This window comes from Oncorhynchus nerka, linkage group LG7 (assembly GCF_034236695.1).
Source record: "Oncorhynchus nerka isolate Pitt River linkage group LG7, Oner_Uvic_2.0, whole genome shotgun sequence".
Taxonomy (NCBI): Eukaryota; Metazoa; Chordata; class Actinopteri; order Salmoniformes; family Salmonidae; genus Oncorhynchus; species Oncorhynchus nerka.
In genome coordinates, this window is record NC_088402.1 from 13,235,678 (window position 1) to 13,247,727 (window position 12,050).

A 12,050-nucleotide genomic window follows, 5' to 3' on the forward strand; every position below is an offset into this window, starting at 1 on the left:
ACATGAAATGGATTTGACCCACTTATATAATCTCTAGAGATAAAGGAATGGTCCCTAACCTCTAACCTTTGACATCTGACCTCTGACCCTAACAGCGTTTCCTGGATGGAGCTGAGGTGGGAGAGCGCACACACGACCTGGCAGTGACCCTGGCCAGGAGACAAACCCTAGAATTCATAGAGCATCCAGAGATCATGGTGGAGGTCAACCCACGACACAGCAGAACCCAGGTTTCACCTGGAGAGACACACACTCACACACCGACCAGGTGAGGGGCAGAGTAACTCACTGATTGGCTGTTTTTGCACATTGACCTGTTATAACACACGTGATGCATGTGGTTGTTTCTGGTTGTTGTACCCATATTGTCCTGAGCTTTATTTCACTGGTTGTAATGCTGCTTCGTTGTAAGTGTTTGTTTTATTCCAAATCAACATGACACTGTGTGTAGGTGCTGAGGCCAGTGTGGTACACAGTACAAACAGTTAGAAAGGTATCCTGTTGATCTGTACTACCTGGTGGACGTATCAGCATCCATGCAGGACAACCTGGACCAGGTGAGTGACATTTGATCATTTACAATGACTCTAAATATTTATTGTTTATTTAACTAACAAGTCAGTTAAGAACAAATTCTTATTACAATGATGCCAAACCCGGACAAATGATTACGCTGAACCATGTGATGATGAACACGGGACTCCCAATCACAGCCAGATGATGATTCATGATTTGAACCAGGGACTGAACACATGTGATGTACATAAACACATGTTTTCAACTGAAATAAATGTATTAATGAATCAACTTTATTTTATTAGATGAGCTACGTGTTTACTCTAACCATTTGACATCTCAACCCTGATTGGTTGGATGAACACTATGTAAATGTAAAAACAACACTTCCTGATGAATCCCTATTGATTCCATGATGAACACATGATGTCCACCCGTATGAGAGAACATTCAGTGATCTGCGCCTGGGGTTGATTCCTTTGATGACAAAAATCTCCCTACATCAACGAACACCCCTCCAAGATAAATAACCTCTGCAGGTAGGGTGACAGAAACACTAGCACACACTCACAGTGACAAACACATCATGAGACTGACATCACATGATGACACACATGATGAACACATGATGAGTCACATAACACATGACAGTCACACAAACACATGATGAGTCACATAACACATCACAGATAACACATGACAGTCACAGGATGACACTCACAGTGACAAACACACTCACAGTCACACAAACACACTCACAGTCATGACAAACACACTCACAGTCACACAAACACACTCACAGTCACACAAACACACTGATGATCACATGATGAACACAGTCACACTGAAAACACTGACAGTCACACAAACACATGACAGTCACACTAACACACTCACAGTCACATAACACACTGACAGTCACACTAACACACTGACATGTCACACAAACACACTGACAGTCACACTAACATCACAGTCACACTAACACACATGACTTCACTAGGTTGTTGTGATGACATCTCTCACTGATCTCTCTCTCTCTCTCTGTCTCTCTCTGTCTCTCTCTCTCTCTGTCTCTCTCTGTCTCTCTGTCTCTCTCTCTGTCTCTCTCTCTCTCTGTCTCTCTCTGTCTCTCTGTCTCTCTCTCTGTCTCTCTCATCTCTGTCTCTGATCTCTCTCTGATCTCTCTCTCTGATGATCTCTCTCTCTCTCTCTCTGTCTCATGATCTCTCTGATCTATCTGTCTCTCTCTCTCTCTCTGATGCTCTCATCTCTCTCTCTCTGTCTCTCTGTCTCTCTGTCTCTCTGTCTCTCTCTCTCTCTCTCTCTGTCTCTCTGTCTCTCTGTCTCTCTGTCTCTCTCTCTCTCTCTGTCTCTCTCTCTCTCTGTCTCTCTGTCTCTCTCTCTCTCTCTGTCTCTCTCTGTCTCTGTCTCTCTGTCTCTCTGTCTCTCTGTCTCTCTCTCTCTCTGTCTCTCTGTCATCTTTCCCTCCTGTCTTAGTGACTACGAGGTGAAGTGTCTTCCAGCTCATGGCTTCCACCATGTTCTTATGTATGACGTCCAACATGTCATGAATTACACGCATCATCAAGAGACAGAGGATATCAGGACAACATGGACACACCTGAGGGAGGGCTGGATGATGCTGAAGCTACTGATGAGGTAGGTGTGTGTGTGTCTGTCTGTCTGTGTGTGTCTGTCATTCTGTGTGTGTGTGTGTGAACACATGTGATGTGATGATGAACTGTGTCATGATGTCATGTCTGTCTGTCTGTCTGTCTGTCTGTCTGTCATGATGTCTGTCTGTCTGTCTGTCTGTCTGTCTGTCTGTCTGTCTGTCTGTCTGTCTGTTCTGACCAAAGATGACCAACATGACCTCAGCTATGATGCCACTCACTGAGGACATGATGATGATGAACAGGGATGATGGTGGCTGATAATGATGCTATCTTAGAATGAGTTATCTCATCACAATGATCAGCAAATGATTCAACAGACCCCCTCTTTTTCACCATCATCTTGATCCCTCCCTTCCTTTTCTCATGATGACCCCCTACCCTCCTTTTCCCCCTCATCCTCTCCGTCAGGGAGAGGTGGAACACATGGGGAGGCCAAGCGTCTATTGTTGTTGATGACAGAGCAGCCTCTCATGATGTTGGACAGCAGACTGGATGGTATAGTCACACCCATGATGGACTCTGTCATCTGGAGAACAGTGTTTATATGAAGAGTTCTACCATGGTGACACACACACATGATGAACACATGATGACACACATGATGACACACACACACACATGACAGAAAACACATGATGATGACACACAGAAAAACACATGACACACACACATGACGATGCACGATGACACACACACAGAAAAACACATGATGATGATGATGATGAACACATGATGATGATGAACACATGACAGACAGACAGACAAACCATGAACACATGATGAACACACATGATGACACACACATGACACACACACACACATGATGACAAACACACACACAATACATGACAAACCCACACACACATGATGAACACATGATGACAAACCATGATGAACACACACACACACAGACAGACAAACCCACACACACACACAAACACACTGAAAAACAAAATGATGATGATGACCCATCTGTTTTTATCATTCACTACCATGATGATGATGATGATGATGAACTTTCATTTGATTTTACCTTGACACACACATACTTATTTACATACACTTATGAACACATGATGAACACATGATGATGATGAACACATGATGAACACATGATGAACACATGATGATGATGAACACATGATGATGATGAACACATGATGATGATGAACACATGATGATGATGATGAACACATGATGATGATGATGAACACATGATGAACACATGATGAACACATGATGATGAACACATGATGATGATGATGAACACATGATGATGATGAACACATGATGAACACATGATGATGATGAACACATGATGATGATGATGAACACATGATGATGATGAACATATGATGATGATGATGAACACATGATGAACACATGATGAACACATGATGAACACATGATGAACACATGATGATGATGATGATGATGAACACATGATGATGATGAACACATGATGATGATGATGAACACATGATGATGATGAACACATGATGATGATGATGAACACATGATGAACACATGATGAACACATGATGATGATGATGAACACATGATGAACACATGATGAACACATGATGATGATGAACACATGATGATGATGAACACATGATGATGATGAACACATGATGAACACATGATGATGATGATGATGAACACATGATGAACACATGATGATGATGATGAACACATGATGAACACATGATGATGATGAACACATGATGATGATGATGATGAACACATGATGATGAACACATGATGATGATGAACACATGATGATGATGAACACATGATGATGATGAACACATGATGATGATGATGATGAACACATGATGAACACATGATGATGATGATGAACACATGATGAACACATGATGATGATGATGAACACATGATGAACACATGATGATGATGATGAACACATGATGAACACATGATGAACACATGATGATGATGATGAACACATGATGATGATGATGAACACATGATGATGATGAACACATGATGATGATGAACACATGATGAACACATGATGATGATGATGATGAACACATGATGATGATGATGAACACATGATGAACACATGATGATGAACACATGATGATGATGAAAAGTGATGATGATGAACACATGATGATGATGAACACATGATGATGATGATGAACACATGATGAACACATGATGATGATGATGAACACATGATGAGGATGATTACATGATGAACACATGATGATGATGAACACATGATGATGAACACATGATGATGAACACATGATGAGGATGATGAACACATGATGAACACATGATGATGATGATGAACACATGATGAACACATGATGATGATTACATGATGATGATGATGAACACATGATGATGATGAACACATGATGATGATGAACACATGATGAACACATGATGATGATGATGAACACATGATGATGATGATGAACACATGATGAACACATGATGATGATGAACACATGATGATGATGATGAACACATGATGATGATGAACACATGATGATGATGATGAACACATGATGAACACATGATGATGATGATGAACACATGATGATGAACACATGATGATGATGAACACATGATGATGATGATGAACACATGATGAGGATGATTACATGATGAGGATGATTACATGATGAACACATGATGAGGATGATTACATGATGAACACATGATGAGGATGATTACATGATGAACACATGATGATGATGATGAACACATGATGATGATGAACACATGATGAACACATGATGATGATGATGAACACATGATGAGGATGATTACATGATGAACACATGATGATGAACACATGATGAGGATGATTACATGATGAACACATGATGATGATGATGAACACATGATGATGATGATGAACACATGATGATGATGATTACATGATGAACACATGATGATGATGATGAACACATGATGAGGATGATTACATGATGAACACATGATGATGATGATGAACACATGATGATGATGATGAACACATGATGATGATGATGATGAACACATGATGAGGATGAACACATGATGATGATGATGAACACATGATGATGATGATGAACACATGATGATGATGAACACATGATGATGATGATGATGAACACATGATGATGATGAACACATGATGATTACATGATGAACACATGATGATGATGATGAACACATGATGATGATGATGAACACATGATGATGATGAACACATGATGATGATGAACACATGATGATGATGATGAACACATGATGATGAACACATGATGATGATGATGAACACATGATGAACACATGATGATGATGATGATGAACACATGATGATGAACACATGATGATGATGAACACATGATGATGATGATGATGATGAACACATGATGATGATGATGATGAACACATGATGATGATGAACACATGATGAACACATGATGATGATGATGAACACATGATGATGATGAACACATGATGATGATGAACACATGATGAACACATGATGATGATGAACACATGATGATGATGATGAACACATGATGATGATGAACACATGATGAACACATGATGATGATGAACACATGATGATGATGATGAACACATGATGATGATGATGAACACATGATGATGATGATGAACACATGATGAACACATGATGATGATGATGAACACATGATGAGGATGATTACATGATGAACACATGATGATGATGATGAACACATGATGAGGATGATTACATGATGAACACATGATGATGATGATGAACACATGATGATGATGATGAACACATGATGATGATGATGAACACATGATGATGATGATGATGAACACATGATGAGGATGAACACATGATGATGATGATGATGATGAACACATGATGATGATGAACACATGATGATGATGATGAACACATGATGATGATGAACACATGATGATTACATGATGAACACATGATGATGATGATGAACACATGATGATGATGATGAACACATGATGATGAACACATGATGATGAACACATGATGATGATGATGATGAACACATGATGATGATGATGAACACATGATGATGATGAACACATGATGATGAACACATGATGATGATGATGAACACATGATGAACACATGATGATGATGATGAACACATGATGATGATGAACACATGATGATGATGATGATGATGAACACATGATGATGATGATGATGAACACATGATGATGATGAACACATGATGAACACATGATGATGATGATGAACACATGATGATGATGATGAACACATGATGATGATGAACACATGATGAACACATGATGATGATGAACACATGATGATGATGATGAACACATGATGATGATGAACACATGATGAACACATGATGATGATGATGAACACATGATGATGATGATGAACACATGATGATGATGAACACATGATGATGATGAACACATTATGAACACATGATGATGATGATGATGATGAACACATGATGAACACATGATGATGATGATGAACACATGATGAACACATGATGATGATGAACACATGATGATGATGATGAACACATGATGATGATGATAAACACATGATGATGATGAACACATGATGATGATGAACACATGATGATGATGATGATGAACACATGATGAACACATGATGATGATGATGAACACATGATGAACACATGATGATGATGATGAACACATGATGAACACATGATGATGATGATGAACACATGATGAACACATGATGAACACATGATGATGATGATGAACACATGATGATGAACACATGATGAACACATGATGATGATGATGAACACATGATGAACACATGATGATGATGATGAACACATGATGAACACATGATGATGAACACATGATGAACACATGATGATGAACACATGATGATGATGAACACATGATGATGATGAACACATGATGAACACATGATGATGATGAACACATGATGAACACATGATGATGATGATGAACACATGATGATGATGAACACATGATGATGAACACATGATGAGGATGAACACATGATGAACACATGATGATGATGAACACATGATGATGATGATGAACACATGATGATGATGAACACATGATGATGATGATGAACACATGATGATGATGAACACATGATGATGATGATGAACACATGATGAACACATGATGATGATGAACACATGATGAACACATGATGATGATGAACACATGATGATGATGAACACATGATGACACATGATGATGATGATGAACACATGATGAGGATGAACACATGATGATGATGATGAACACATGATGATGATGAACACATGATGATGATGATGAACACATGATGATGATGAACACATGATGAACACATGATGATGATGAACACATGATGAACACATGATGATGATGATGAACACATGATGAACACATGATGATGATGAACACATGATGATGATGATGAACACATGATGAGGATGATTACATGATGAACACATGATGATGATGAACACATGATGAGGATGAACACATGATGATGAACACATGATGAGGATGATGAACACATGATGATGATGATGAACACATGATGAACACATGATGAACACATGATGAACACATGATGATGATGATGAACACATGATGATGATGAACACATGATGATGATGATGAACACATGATGATGATGAACACATGATGATGATTACATGATGAACACATGATGAACACATGATGATGAACACATGATGATGATGATGAACACATGATGAACACATGATGATGATGAACACATGATGATGATGAACACATTATGATGATGATGAACACATGATGATGATGATGAACACATGATGATGATGAACACATGATGAACACATGATGATGATGATGAACACATGATGATGATGAACACATGATGATGATGAACACATGATGATGATGATGAACACATGATGATGATGAACACATGATGAACACATGATGATGATGATGAACACATGATGATGAACACATGATGATGATGAACACATGATGATGATGATGAACACATGATGAGGATGATTACATGATGAACACATGATGAGGATGATTACATGATGAACACATGATGAGGATGATTACATGATGAACACATGATGATGATGATTACATGATGAACACATGATGAGGATGATTACATGATGAACACATGATGAGGATGATTACATGATGAACACATGATGAGGATGATTACATGATGAACACATGATGATGATGATGAACACATGATGAGGATGATTACATGATGATGATGATAAACACATGATGAACACATGATGATGATGATGAACACATGATGATGATGAACACATGATGATGATGATGAACACATGATGAACACATGATGATGATGATGAACACATGATGAGGATGATTACATGATGAACACATGATGATGATGATGAACACATGATGAGGATGATTACATGATGAACACATGATGATGATGATGAACACATGATGAACACATGATGATGATGATTACATGATGAACACATGATGATGATGATGAACACATGATGAGGATGATTACATGATGAACACATGATGATGATGATGAACACATGATGAGGATGATTACATGATGAACACATGATGATGATGATGAACACATGATGAACACATGATGAACACATGATGATGATGATGAACACATGATGATGATGAACACATGATGATGAACACATGATGATGATGATGATGAACACATGATGATGATGATGATGAACACATGATGAGGATGAACACATGATGAGGATGAACACATGATGATGATGAACACATGATGATTACATGATGAACACATGATGATGATGATGAACACATGATGAACACATGATGATGATGATGAACACATGATGATGAACACATGATGATGATGAACACATGATGATGATGATGATGAACACATGATGATGATGATGATGAACACATGATGATGATGAACACATGATGATGATGAACACATGATGAACACATGATGATGATGAACACATGATGAACACATGATGATGATGATGAACACATGATGATGATGAACACATGATGATGAACACATGATGATGATGAACACATGATGATGATGAACACATGATGATGATGAACACATGATGATGATGATGAACACATGATGATGATGAACACATGATGAACACATGATGATGATGAACACATGATGATGATGAACACATGATGATGATGAACACATGATGATGATGATGAACACATGATGATGATGAACACATGATGATGATGAACACATGATGATGATGATGAACACATGATGATGATGAACACATGATGATGAACACATGATGATGATGATGAACACATGATGATGATGAACACATGATGATGATGATGAACACATGATGATGATGAACACATGATGATGATGAACACATGATGATGATGATGAACACATGATGATGATGATGAACACATGATGAACACATGATGAACACATGATGATGATGATGAACACATGATGATGATGAACACATGATGATGAACACATGATGATGATGATGATGAACACATGATGATGATGATGATGAACACATGATGAGGATGAACACATGATGATGATGAACACATGATGATGATGAACACATGATGATTACATGATGAACACATGATGAACACATGATGATGATGATGAACACATGATGATGAACACATGATGATGATGAACACATGATGATGAACACATGATGATGATGATGATGAACACATGATGATGATGAACACATGATGAACACATGATGAGGATGATGAACACATGATGATGATGAACACATGATGAACACATGATGATGATGAACACATGATGAACACATGATGATGATGATGAACACATGATGATGATGAACACATGATGATGATGAACACATGATGATGATGATGAACACATGATGATGATGAACACATGATGATGATGAACACATGATGATGATGAACACATGATGAACACATGATGATGATGAACACATGATGATGATGAACACATGATGATGATGAACACATGATGATGATGATGAACACATGATGAACACATGATGATGATGAACACATGATGATGATGAACACATGATGATGATGATGAACACATGATGATGATGAACACATGATGATGAACACATGATGATGATGAACACATGATGATGATGATGAACACATGATGATGATGAACACATGATGATGATGATGAACACATGATGATGAACACATGATGATGATGATGAACACATGATGATGATGATGATGAACACATGATGAACACATGATGAACACATGATGATGAACACATGATGATTACATGATGAACACATGATGATGATTAAATGATGAACACATGATGATGATGAACACATGATGATGATGATGATGAACACATGATGATGATGATGAACACATGATGATGATGATGATGATGAACACATGATGATGATGATGAACACATGATGATGATGATGATGAACACATGATGATGATGATGATGAACACATGATGAACACATGATGATGATGATGAACACATGATGATGATGATGATGAACACATGATGATGATGAACACATGATGATGATGATGAACACATGATGATGATGATGAACACATGATGATGATGATGAACACATGATGATGATGAACACATGATGATGATGATGAACACATGATGATTACATGATGAACACATGATGATGATGATTACATGATGATGATGATGAACACATGATGATGATGAACACATGATGATGATGATGAACACATGATGATGATGAACACATGATGATTACATGATGAACACATGATGATTACATGATGAACACATGATGAGGATGATGAACACATGATGATGATGATGAACACATGATGATGATGATGATGAACACATGATGATGATGATGAACACATGATGATGAACACATGATGATTACATGATGAACACATGATGATGAACACATGATGATGATGAACACATGATGATGATGAACACATGATGATGATGATGATGATGAACACATGATGATGATGAACACATGATGATGAACACATGATGATGAACACATGATGATGATGAACACATGATGATGAACACATGATGATTACATGATGAACACATGATGAGGATGAACACATGATGATGATGAACACATGATGAACACATGATGATGAACACATGATGATGAACACATGATGATGATGAACACATGATGATGATGAACACATGATGATGATGATGATGAACACATGATGATGATGAACACATGATGATGATGATGATGATGAACACATGATGATGATGAACACATGATGATGATGAACACATGATGATGAACACATGATGATGATGAACACATGATGATGATGAACACATGATGATGATGATGATGATGAACACATGATGATGATGAACACATGATGATGATGAACACATGATGATGAACACATGATGATGAACACATGATGATGATGAACACATGATGATGATGATGAACACATGATGATGATGATTACATGATGAACACATGATGATGATGATGATGAACACATGATGATGATGAACACATGATGATGATGAACACATGATGATGAACACATGATGATGATGAACACATGATGATGATGATGAACACATGATGATGATGATTACATGATGAACACATGATGATGATGATGATGAACACATGATGATGATGATGAACACATGATGAGGATGATTACATGATGAACACAAGATGATGATGATTACATGATGAACACCAACATGTCTTGTCTGACTGTTTCTGTTAGGACCATCCCAGTT

The 12,050-nt window shown here is 37.6% G+C and overlaps 1 pseudogene; it reads left to right on the forward strand.

The window, feature by feature from the left end:
• Positions 1-12,050, forward strand: part of LOC135572389 (integrin beta-8-like) — an 83,242-nt pseudogene that overhangs the window by 9,924 nt on the left and 61,268 nt on the right.